The sequence below is a fragment of the Ranitomeya imitator genome, chromosome 5 (genome assembly GCF_032444005.1).
Source record: "Ranitomeya imitator isolate aRanImi1 chromosome 5, aRanImi1.pri, whole genome shotgun sequence".
In the NCBI taxonomy this organism is placed as follows: domain Eukaryota; kingdom Metazoa; phylum Chordata; class Amphibia; order Anura; family Dendrobatidae; genus Ranitomeya; species Ranitomeya imitator.
In genome coordinates, this window is record NC_091286.1 from 667,083,205 (window position 1) to 667,095,549 (window position 12,345).

Sequence of the window (12,345 nt, forward strand, 5' to 3'; positions counted from 1 at the left end):
AATCCATCCTGGTGTGTAATATTAGAGTACAAAGATTCCACATCCGTGGTGGCCGGGATGGTTCCTTCTGGTAGAGGACCTATTGCTGATAGTTTATTCAATAGGTCAGTTGTGTCCTGAAAGAAGCTGGGTGTATCCTTTACCAGGGGTTTAAGAATAACCTCTACCCATCCAGATACCTGCTCAGTAAGGGTGCCCACACATGAAATAATTGGTCTTCCTGGATTTCCAGATTTGTGGATTTTGGGAGGCATGTAAAATGTCCCTGTTCTTGGACTTCCTGGTATCAGGTGTAAGGAGTCGAGTTCCCGCCTCTGCACAGGGGGAATCTCAAACAATCTCTGCTGCGGTCTCCCATTCTTCTCTAGGCGCAGTGGAGCCTTCTCAGCGGAGACATCGGTTCCAGCGTCTGGCTCAGCCTGATACTGTGCAGATGGTTACTGCTGCCTTTCCAGGCTCAGCCATTGTAGCCAGTACTGGTCAGCGGCGAGCAGACGTCTCTGGGACTAAGTCCTGCTTTTTCTTCTAAGCATGCCCAGGGTAAGTCCTCTAATTGGAGGTCGGGGGTCACATGCTCAGGTACTACAGAAGCTCCCATTGGTCCTCTAGGAAGGTCCTGAAGTCGCTTCGGTACTGTTTGTTGTAGTATTGTTGTAATTTTTTGCTCTATGTCTTCTGAAAGTGTTTTCCTCAAAGATTCAAATTGACCTTGGACTTTACCCTTAATGCTGTAGCAGACATGCAAAAGGTGATTCCGTAATCTCTCAGAAGTAATGTGACAAAGGTTTTGTGCATAATGGGTATTGCAGGTATGAAAAAATGGATTTGTAATCCAGAGTCCTTTGGGGATTAGATTCTCCTTTTTGCATTTAGATAGGAAAAAAATGTCGCTGTCCATTTGTGCACGTTTCTTCAAAAAGTGGTTTTAGTTCCATAAAGATGCGGTACATTCTGGAATCTTCTATTTTGATACAGGAAAGATATATATCTTGGTACGGTGTTAGCCAGTGGATAGAAAAATATTTAGAATTGAGTGTCCTCAGTGGTTGATAACTTTTAATGGCTAACTGAAAAGATGGTAACAAATTGCAAGCTTTCGAGACTACTCAGGTCTCTTCATCAGGCATAGACTAAAAGAAATTCTGGAGAATCACATATTTAGGCACAACACATCACAGGAAAAGAAAAAAAAATAGATAAGACAGATGACATGAAACAGAATAACCAGACTACAAGATACTAGGTACTATTAGCTGCGTCACTTCTAATGTGGTGTACCTAATCATTTGTACTAAATGTCCAACTGGGAGTCTGTATGTAGGGGAGACAGGGCAGAAACTGAGAACAAGAATTAACTCTCATCCCCATACAATAAAAGAAAAACTAATGGATCTAACTGTGGCAATACATTTTTGTCTCCCCAATCATAACATTATGGACATGAAATTACTTGTATTAAAAGGTAACTTAAAATCTCAAAGAGACAGAATATTATGGGAATATAAGCTGATGATGACCTTTGACACTCTTAGTGCAGGAATGAATGTGTTGCATGGATTTGTCTTTTTACATCAACTAAGGAACTAAAGACTTTGCCCCTCTGACCATGTGGGTTCATCACAACAGAACCAGACCTCAATCAGAGGACAATAAAACCTTTCTTATATAAGAACTAGTCCAATATTTATGGACTTAACTGTTTATCACTCATGGTAATTATTCTTCATGTCACCTATCTTATCTATGTTTTTTTTTTTCTTCTGTGATGTGTTGTGCATAAATATGTGATTCTCCAGAATTTCTTTTAGTCTATGCCTGATGAAAAGACCTGAGTAGTCTCGAAAGCTTGCAATTTGTTACCATGAAAAAGGTATCAACCACTAAGGACTCTAAATTCTAAATATTTTTAAGTAATAAAGGGCATATTGGGACACGTTAGGGCCAGCCTATGGTGAGCAAGGGCAGAATTAGCATATCTTAGAATGTCACCCTGCCTGTTAAGGCAGGGATGTTCATAGGGGTGATACAAAGAGAAAATTAGGGCTTTCCTGTGCATGACACTATTGATCAATATATGCTGTCTTTGTCTCTACACCTGTTATATTTTATAGTCCTATTCAGTATCTATGGAGATTTCAACTACCGGTATATGGCCTGCACTTTGCTCTTTATATCTGCCGTTATTGATTTGAATGGCTACATTTGTGCAATCTGATACTTATGGCACTTACTATTTTGTTGTCTGCGAGAATTTTTCTGTGTTTTTATTTATTTCCCTTGCATAATAAAACATCATCTTAGTCATTGAGGTACATTATACACCGCTGCCACTGCTAATATGGGTACACAGGCGTTTAAACCATTTACCAACATCTGCCCACATGTGCGGCGCAAGACAGTAGTGAGTGTATGGAGCGGGCTCACAGGGTGTTCTGGCCTCATACTTGGCAGGTGATGGCAGTGTGTTACAGTGATGGCTGGCCCTTAGGCACCTTCACACATCAGTTTTTTGCCATCAGTCACAATCCACAGTCACCATAGGCTTCCATTCTAGCAAACGACGGATGGTAACGGATCCGTTGCTGTCCGTTTGTTCGACGTACACAAAAAAGTTACTTTGTCCGTTGTCTCCGGCCGCCGGACAAACAATTTTCAATGGATCCAGCGAACAACGGATGAAACATGAGGCCACCTGTCGCAATCCATCGCTAATGAGAAAAAACGGATCCGGCGGCATCAGTCTTCAGGTCCGTGTTTTAAAAAAATTTGACGGATTACGACTGATGGCAAAAAAATGATGTGTGAAAGGAGCCTTAACCATCGCAGGTTACATAGTAACATAGTTATTAAGGCTGAAGAAAGACTTTAAGTCCATCTTGTTCAAACCATAGGCAAAAAAAAACCATGTGGCAAAGAGTAAGCTCCACATTGAGGAAAAAAATTCCTTCCTGACTCCACATACGGCAATCAGACTAGTTCCCTGGATCAACACCATATCAAGGAATCTAGTGTATATACCCTGCAACATTATACTTTTCAAGAAAGGCATCCAGTCCACTCTTAAATTTTAGCAGTGAATCACTCATTACAACATCATACGGCAGAGAGTTCCATAGTCTCACTGCTCTAACAGTAAAGAATCCGCGTCTGTTATTATGCTTAAACCTTCTTTCCTCCAGACGTAGAGGATGCCCCCTTGTCCCTGTCTCAGGTCTATGATTAAAAAGATCATCAGAAAGGTCTTTGTACTGTCCCCTCATATATTTATACATTAACATAAAATCACCCCTTAGCCTTCGTTTTTCCAAACTAAATAGCCCCAAGTGTAATAACCTATCTTGGTATTGCAGACCCCCCAGTCCTCTAATAACCTTGGTCGCTCTTCTCTGCACCCGCTCCAGTTCAGCTATGTCTTTCTTATACACCGGAGACCAGAACTGTGCACAGTATTCTAAGTGTGGTCGCACTAGTGACTTATTTAGAGGTAAAATTATGTTCTCCTCATGAGCATCTATGCCTCTTTTAATGCATCCCATTATTTTATTTGCCTTTGTAGGAGCTGCCTAACACTGGCCACTAAATGTGAGTTTGTCGTCCACCCATACACCCAGGTCTTTTTCATTGACGGTTTTGCCCAGAGTTTTAGAATTAAGCACATAATTATACATCTTATTACTTCTACCCAAGTGCATGACCTTACATTTATCCCCATTAAAGCTCATTTGCCATTTATCAGCCCAAGCTTCTAGTTTACATAAATCATCCTGTAATATAAAATTGTCCTCCTCTGTATTGATTACCCTGCAGAGTTTAGTATCATCTGCAAATATTGAAATTCTACTCTGTATGCCCCCTACAAGGTCATTAATAAATATGTTAAAAAAAGAGGGGCCAATACTGACCCCTGTGGTACCCCACTGTTAACCGCGACCCAGTCCGAGTGTGCTCCATTAATAACCACCCTTTGTTTCCTATCCCTGAGCCAGCTCTCAACCCACTTACCCATATTTTCCCCTATCCCCATTATTCTCATTTTATGTATCAACCTTTTGTGTGGCACCGTATCAAAAGCTTTTGAAAAGTCCATATACACTCCGTCCACTGGGTTCCCTTGGTCCAATCTGGAACTTACCTCTTCATAGAAACTGATCAAATTAGTCTGACATGAACGGTCCCTAGTAAACCCGTGCTGATACTGGGTCATGAGGTTATTCCTCTTCAGATACTCCAGTATAGCGTCCCTTAGAATGCCCTCCAGGATTTTACCCACAGTAGAGGTTAAGCTTACTGGCCGATAATTTCCGAGTTCAGTTTTTGTCCCCTTTTTGAATATTGGCACCACATTTGCTATACGCCAGTCCTGTGGTACAGACCCTGTTATTATGGAGTCTTTAAAGATTAAAAATAATGGTCTATCAATGACTGTACTTAATTCCTGCAGTACTCGAGGGTGTATCCCATCCGGGCCCGGAGATTTGTCAATTTTAGTGATTTTTAGACGCCGCCGCCGCACTTCCTGCTGGGTTAAGCAGGTGACATTTAATGGGGAATTTTTATCACTAGTCATTTTGTCTGCCATGGGATTTTCTTGTGTAAATACTGATGAAAAAAAGTCATTTAGCATATTGGCTTTTTCCTCATCCTCATCCACCATTTCACCCAGACTATTTTTAAGGGGGCCAACACTGTCATTTTTTTAGTTTCTTGCTATTTATGTAGTTAAAGAATAATTTGGGATTATTTTTACTCTCTCTAGCAATGAGTCTCTCTGTCTCAATCTTTGCTGCCTTGATTTGCTTTTTACAGAATTTATTTAATTTTCTGTATTTATTTAATGCCTCCTCACTACCTACTTCCTTTAATTCTCTAAATGCTTTCTTTTTGTCACTTATTGCGCCCCTTACAGCTCTAATTAGCAATATTGGTTTCCTCCTATTTTTAGTATGTTTATTCCCATACGGTATATACTGTGCACAGGTCCTATCCAGGATGCTAATAAATGTCTCCCATTTTCTTTGTGTATTTTTGTGTCTCAGGATATCGTCTCAGTTAATTGCACTAAGATCCTCTCTCATCCGTTGGAAATTTGCCCTCCTGAAGTTTAGTGTCCTTGTAACCCCTCTACTACACATCTTATTAAAGGATACATTAAAACTTATTATTTTGTGATCACTATTTCCCAAGTGACCTCCAACCCTTATATTTGCTATGCGGTCTGGCCTGTTGGTTAATATTAGGTCTAGCAGTGCCCCCCTTCTTGTTGGGTCCTGAACCAGTTGTGAAAGGTAATTTTCTCTCATAGTTGTCAAAAACCGATTACCTTTGCTGGAACTGCAGGTTTCTGTTCCCCAATCTATTTTAGGGTAATTGAAGTCCCCCATAATAATGACTTCTCCTTGAGTCGCAGCTTCATCTATTTGCTTTATGAGGATATTCTAAATTGCTTCCATTATTTTTGGAGACTTACAACAAACCCCTATCAGTAATTGATTATTTATTCCCCCTCCCCTTATCTCCACCCACAGGGACTCTATATTTTCATTAGATTCACCTATATTATCACACAGGATGGGTTTTAAAGGGAACCTGTCACCCCGTTTTTTGAGATTGAGATATAAATACTGTTAAATAGGGCCTGCGCTGTGTGTTACAATAGTGTATGTAGTGTACCCCAATTCCCCACCTATGCTGAGAAATAACTTACCAAAGTCGCCGTTTTCGCCTGTCAATCAGGCTGGTCAGGTCGGGTGGGCGTGGTGACATCGCTGGTTCTTCCTCAGCTTTACGTTGGTGGCGTAGTGGTGTCCGCATGTTGAGGTGACTAATCCACTGTGGGCACGTGAACAAGCAGCGCGTGATCTGCGCTGTCATCCCTTTCGTCGGTGGGGGCGGCCATCTTCCTGGGGCCGCGTGTGCGCAGATAGAGTGCTCTGCTGCACGGGGCTCCAGGAAAATGGCCGCGGGATGCCGCACGTGCGCATTAGAGATCGCGGCGGCCATTTTCCCAAAGCCGAGATGCAAACTCGGCTTTGGGAAAATGGCCGCCGCAATCTCTAATGCGCACGCGCGGCATCCCGCGGCCATTTTCCTGAAGCCCCGTGCAGCAGAGCACTTGATCTGCGCACGCGCGGCCCCAGGAAGATGGCCGCCCCCACCGACGAAAGGGATGACAGAGCAGATCGCGCGCTGCTTGTTCACGTGCCCACAGTGGATTAGTCACCTCAACATGCGGACACCACTACGCCACCAACGTGAAGCTGAGGAAGAACCAGCGCTGTGAACACGCCCTCCCGACCTGACCAGCCTGATTGACAGGCGAAAACGGCGACTTTGGTAAGTTATTTCTCAGCATAGGTGGGGAATCGGGGTACACTACATACACTATTGTAACACACAGCGCAGGCCCTATTTAACAGTATTTATATCTCAATCTCAAAAAACGGGGTGACAGGTTCCCTTTAAGGATGATTTTACATATAGACACACCCGTCACCCTCGCTTATATGTTTAGTCATTTCTGAACAGACTATAGCCCTGTGTTAGGGCTAGCGGAACGCACCAAATAATTAGAGAGAAGGTATGAGGTGCGTTCGCAGCCCGGAGTCCACCGTGTCGAGATGGAACATGCTGCTAAGAAATGACGGACTACATGGCGGTACAATGTGTATACACACATGGGTTAACTTCACCCTGTATGAAGGAAGTGAACCCTGTTGCGTCACAGGGCCGCAGTACCGCATCAAGAGCGTAAGCAAGGAGTCACAGAACTCTGCCCCAGGACACAGGATTAGAGTTCTTGCGCTCTACGCCACAATTGGAGTATCAGAGTAACTGAGAAAGTAACTTACATGCACAAGAGTGCGTGCTGTGCCACTCTGTGGGACACCACTAACCACCCAGGCTTGGGTAAGGAAAGTGCTCTAATAGCGCACGGCGGCACACTCTTGGTCACAGCAATTAGACGCTGTGTTGTGTGTTATTGTGCTGATAGCTCAGCCAGGTGCTAGATAGCAGACATCCACCTTACGTGAGCAGTCATACACAAGGGAGGGGATGTTTAAAGAATGACTTGCACTCATCAACACACACGTTTTCAAATGTACACTAGCGCATGGCTGAGAGGCGATGCAAACCTTTTATAGCGGCAATGCTACAAGACCTTCCAGATGGACCAATAGGAGCCGCAACAGGACCTGAGCATGTGGCCCCCGACAACCAATGGGAGGTCGTTCGTTGGGCATGTTCAGTGTGAGAAAAGCAGGACTTAGTCCCAGAAAGACCTGCTCGCTGCTGATCACTGCTGGCTACAAAGACAGAGCCTGGAATGGCAATAGAAACCAGTCATCCAGTATCAGCCTGAGCTAGATGCTGGGACTGACGTCTCTGCTGAGCAGGCTCCCCTGGGGTGGGAGAAGAATGGGAGACCGCAGCGGAGATGGTTCAAGATTCCCCCTGTGCAGAACTGGGAACTCAACACCTAACACCCTGAACGTTAACAGCCCAGTCATGGCTCTCATCCAGCCATGTCTCAGATATCCCCACTATGTCATAATTATGCTCCAACAACATTAATTCTAATTCGTCCATTTTGTTGGCGAGGCTTCTGGCATTAGTATACATACACTTTATGTATCTCTCTGTACCTCTATTCTTTCGTAAATTATTAATCTTTCTAACCTCACCCCCGATGCCACCGCCACCCCCAACTTACTTATTTGTGCCCAGGTCTCTATTGGCACTATCTTCCTCTCCTATAAAATGAATACCCTCATATATATTTTGCTGTGTTCCGGGACATAGTGTGCCGGCGCTTGCGCACTAATGCTTTTCGGCTTCGCCCGCAGTTGGGCAAAGCATACTGCACGTGAGCAAGACGAGATTGCATTGCGCATGCGTGTACTACGGAGGAAACCGAATCGCATTCAAGACAATATTGCGGCCAGCGGGAAAGGAAGGGGTGCATGAAAGGAGAGAAAACACCACCCATCGGACCGTTAACAGAGCCCGCCAAATTCAGGTGACAGAGTCCCTTTAAACTTGTTAAAAAGTGTTTGAGCTTCATCTACACCTTTGAACTTAGTCACCATCGCTACATTGTTAGGGTTAAATATCAAGAAATATTTCTTCCTGTATAGCACTATGGCATACTTCATAAATGTAAATTTCTTTATTATAGCAAAGCTACATAGCGATTATTTGAGTAATGAAGTTGAGGATTACCGTAGTCTGTTCACCTGCTAGAGTCGTGTGAAATACAACCACTATCAATGGATGAATGTCAGTCGCTGCATCATCCACAGAAAGGTTTCCTTTGTATAAATAGCCAGGACAAGTGGACTACAAGAGCGCTGTCGATTTTAAAGACAGATCCGAAGACAAAATAATTTAAGGTGGTTTATTGTCAAATATTAAACTTTTAATTACTATATATGGTCTTTGGGTCCATTTTTAAATCAGCAGTGCTATTGTAGTCCACTTGTCCTGGCTATTTATATATTTTTTATTTATTTGTCATCAGCATATTCCTTTTTTTTCATATTGCACATCTACATATATAAAGAAAATGTGACATTAAATTGAAAATTAAAAATAGGAGTTTGGTAAAAGTGTTAGCCAGCTGAGAAAAGAATGCTCTCAGTGAGAAAAACAAGATAATCTTGCAGTTCTGATACCGTTTAATGGCTAATAAAAATAAAATAAATGATGTTACAAAGCAAGCTTTCGGGGCTTCTTAGGTAGGTCTCTTCCACAGGCCTGATGCCAAGATGGGACCTAAGATGTCTCGAAAGCTTGCATTGTAATATCATTTACTTTATTTTTGTTAGTTATTAAAATATATCATAAATATAGGATTATCTTGTTTTTCCTATTAAATTGGAAACTAAAAAAACATTTTAAAAATAGATCGACAGTCCTGATAGTTTCGAGACCCCATTCCAACACGACGAGGCATCGTTTCTCACATGAAGTCAATGGGTGATCTAGTCTAGTGTTAGAAAAAAAATCATCCCTATAATAGGCTGCATGCCATGAGTGGTGGGGGAGAACATAATTGCTCACCTGTCTGTTTGATGTTCTCTTCTCAATCTGTGAATGAACTGGGTGTCGCCAGCGCTGAAAGAATATTTATACCTTTTGCTGACTTGCGGAATCTGTGAAACTTGAGAAGGGCAGGTCCATAAACATTATGTGTAACCACATGGATATGATAATGATCTCTCTGATTTACTGTGGACTTTTTATAGTGTTTGCAGTCATCGGTCTTTCACATTTGTTGCATCACTTTCTGCTTTTGTCTCTTTCGGCTTGATCATTCTTTTGGGCCAATACTGTCATCATTATGGGAAAATACTTTCTCTGAATATGTTGTGAACGCAATGCTAAGACTCCCGCCACCTCTCCCTTTTTTTTCTCTGCACCCACCGCCCTTCATTTTTTTTTCATTTACTTATGCTGGTGTTGTATGCTTTACGTGAACTTTGTACATTGATGCCGACCATTCCTATGAATTATATATATATTTATATAGCCAGGGTTGTAACCATATGTATGCTCCTCAACAGTCTGTAAATATAGAGTAATTTTTTCCACTGTTTGTGAAGAAAAAATGATGGCTTCGTGATTTGCTGTATTTTTAAGCAGGAGTAACTTATCTAGGTTACTTATTAATAGTGATGAGCGAGTATACTCGTTGCTCAGGTTTTCCCGAGCACGCTTCGTTGGTCTCCGAGTATTTGTAACCGCTTGGAGGTTTACTTTTTGTTGACACAGTAAAATGATTTATGGCTGCTAGCCAGCCTGAGTACATGTGGGGGTTGCCTGGTTGCTAGGGAATCCCCACATGTATTCAAGCTGTCTAGCAGCCGTAAATCATGCAGCCGAGGCAACGAAAACTAAATCTCTGAGCAGTCACAAATACTTGGAGACCACCCAAGCGTGCTCGGGAAAACCCGAGCAACGAGTACACTCGCTCATCACTACTTATTAACATTGAAATGATCATTTTATAGGTCACAGAAAATGCTTCTAATTGATTTATGTTAATATTTCGAGCTATATGGTTTTACGATTTGTCTCTGTTTTATTTTAATTAGTTGTCTAGAAAAAAGGAAAAAATCCAGTACCTTTGAATGCAATTGGATAGTGGATAAGTCCCATAACTCTTCGTTTGCTGGTAGATCATAAAAGACCACTTTCATTGAGTGGAAGTCAACAAAGACTGGCAACAGAAGTTGATTTGGAGACTTCTACTTTGCTTGGTGATTGTTAATGGTTAGTAGTTCTTAGCACAAAAGGAGGCTGGGATTAATTCTGCATCGGGGCCCTGCCAAAAGGAGTCGAGTTTGTTTATTCTCAGGAATGATGGAGATTGTACATCTTGAACCTCTATAAATGGCAGTTTTATAACACATCCTAGTGAGTAAATCATGAGGAAAAAACTTTCAATAACATAGTTCCTTGTTTAAACTCTGGGGTGAAAAGGTATCCCATTACGGTCCTTTTTTATTCTTTATATATTGAATGCATGGGTTTTTCCAGTGAGTTTAAACATCTAGCATTATTATTGTAAGGCCCATATAAACATATATGTATATTTATACAGCTCTGGCAAAAATTAAGAGACCACCACTTCAAATCCCTGTCATGGGCCGCCAATCTCCAGATCTGAACCCCTTCCAAAACCTCTCGGATGTAATCAAGAGGATGATGGATAGTCACAAGCCATCAAACAAAGAACTGCTAACGTTTTTGCGCCAGGAGCAGTGTGAAAGACTGGTTATAAGCATGCCAAGACGCATGAAAGCTGTGATTAAAAATCATGGTTATTCCACAAAATATTGATTTCTGAACTCTTCCTGAGGTAAAACACTAGTATTGTTGCTTCTAAATTATTATGAACTTGTTTTCTTTACATTATTCGAGGTCTGAAAGCACTGGGGTTTTATTCATCTTGACCATTTCTGTCATACAACTCTAGAGACTCAGCATTATCTAGTTCTTTAAAAATGTAGTAAAGTACTTGAACAAGTACCATACAGGTTCATAGAAGAATCTTAATATCTGCAAGTGACACTTGCCAATTTCTTTTACCATTTATGCTAATATATTTAAGTTATATTTAGGAGATTTCAATTTACCATATTTGATTCCACAGGTTCTATAAATGGTATGTAATGTAGGAGATAAACTATCAGATCCTCATAACCATTGCAGAAAATTAGTATAATTCATCCCCCTCATAGAATGTAATGCAGCCCCCTCATAGAATATAATGTAGCTCCCTCAAAGAATGCAATGTAGCCCACTCATAGAATATAATGTAGCCGCCTCATAGAATTTAATGTAGCCCCTCATAGAATATAATGTAGCCCCCTCATAGAATATATTGCTGCCCCCTCATAGAATATAATGCAGCCCCCTCATAGAATATAATGTAGCCCCCCAATAGATTATAATGCACCTCTCATTTAGTATAATGCACCCCCCCATAGAATATAATGTAGCCCCCTCATGCAATATAATGTAGTCCACCTCATAGAATATAAAGCAGCCCCCCATAAAATATAATGTACCCCCGTCATAGGGTATAATGCAGCTAGTCTGATGTATAATGTAGTCCTCCTGCAGGACATAATGTAGCCACCTCAGAGAATAATGCTACCCCCTCATAGGGCATAGGGTATAATGCTGCCCCCTCATAGGGTATAATGCTGCTCCCTCATAGGGTACAATACAGCCACCCTCATAGGGTACAATGCAGCCACCTTCATAGAGTACAATGCAGCCTGCATCATAGCACACAATGCAGCCCCCCTCATAGGGTACAATGCAGCCCCCCTCATATGGTACAATGCAGCCCCCATCATAGGGTACAGTGCAGCCTCCCCTCATAGGGTACAATGCAGCCCCCATCATAGGGTACAGTGCAGCCTCCCCTCATAGGGTACAATGCAGCCCCCTCATAGGGTACAATGCAGCCCCCCTGATAGGGCACAATGCATCCCCCATCATAGGGTACAGTGCAGCCCCCCTCATAGGGTACAATGCAGCCCCCCTCATATGGTACAATGCAGCCCCCTCATAGGGTACAATGCAGCCCCCTCATAGGGTACAATGCAGCCCCCTCATAGGGTAAAATGCAGCCCCCCTCATAGGGTACAATGCAACCAGGACACGCTGATATATATATATATATATATATATATATATATCAGCAACAATACTCGCCTCTCCTCCTCGTTCCCATGCTGATTCTGGCTCTGCTCCAGTGTCAGGGGCTGGCTGCCGTTTGCCTTGCACACAGTGGGTACACGATGAAATGAAGTCATCGCGCACCTGCTGTGT

At 42.3% G+C, this 12,345-nt stretch overlaps 1 protein-coding gene across 1 annotated transcript in view; it reads right to left on the minus strand.

The window, feature by feature from the left end:
- LOC138638733 (cytochrome P450 2K6-like) overlaps positions 1-9,184 on the minus strand; it is a 28,756-nt gene extending 19,572 nt beyond the window's left edge. The window contains exon 1 of the mRNA XM_069728274.1: positions 9,061-9,184. The gene's annotated coding sequence lies outside the window, so the exon portion shown is untranslated. The remainder of the gene's footprint in view (positions 1-9,060) is intronic.
- Positions 9,185-12,345: the final 3,161 nt, after the last annotated feature.